Source organism: Colobus angolensis, unplaced genomic scaffold (genome assembly GCF_000951035.1).
Source record: "Colobus angolensis palliatus isolate OR3802 unplaced genomic scaffold, Cang.pa_1.0 Scaffold64, whole genome shotgun sequence".
Lineage (NCBI taxonomy): Eukaryota > Metazoa > Chordata > Mammalia > Primates > Cercopithecidae > Colobus > Colobus angolensis.
The window spans coordinates 1899174-1899921 of record NW_012120043.1 but is presented as its reverse complement, the minus strand read 5'-3'; positions in this window follow the sequence as shown (position 1 = coordinate 1899921).

Here is a 748-nt window from a genome sequence, read left to right as displayed (position 1 = left end):
AGTTGCGCGCGCGAGGCCGCGAGGTTTCCGGGGCAGGCGCTGGAAGAGGCGGCTGGCCAGGAAATGAGCTGGTTAAGGGCAAGAGGGTTTTTCCATCTGACTTTCCTGAGCCAGGAGGGGAAAAAGTTCTAGAATAACTGCTCCGTGTCCAGGGGGAGAAAAGCGGTGGCTTGGGTACCCCAAGGTCCTCCTCCACCGTGACATCAGCAAGGAGCGGAGAGGAAGAGGCCCCGGGCCCCGGCAGCTGGTCAAGTGCACTGCGGGGTCTGCCATGCCTAGCACGGGCCGCTCCCCTGGGGCTCTGCCCGTGGAGCCGACTCTGCTTACCCTGCCTGCCTTCCGGCCTGCACCGAGCAAGAAACGTGGGGAGGGGACCCACAGGCCAAGGCCCCGCACAGTGAGGCCCTGTTCCACCCCATGACAGGGCCTGGAAGGGAACGGGCAGCTGCAGAAGTGGTTTTCGGCCTCCCCACATCTCCCACGCACCTCCCTGTGGGGGCCTTTTTAAAGTCGGAGGAGACACATTCATTCAAATATGTATTAAGTGCCTGCCAGCGGCTCTGAGAATAGAACAGTGAGCTAGACTCTTGGCATCGTTTCCTAGGGAGCCCTTGGTTCTAGGGGAAGGAGAGAGCCCTGTGATGATTTCAGATGACGTTATAAGGTGGGGTGTGGGGCGGGCGCGGAGGCTCACGCCTGTAATGCCAGCGCTTTGTGAGGCTGAGGGAGGAGGAGGATTGGTTGAGCC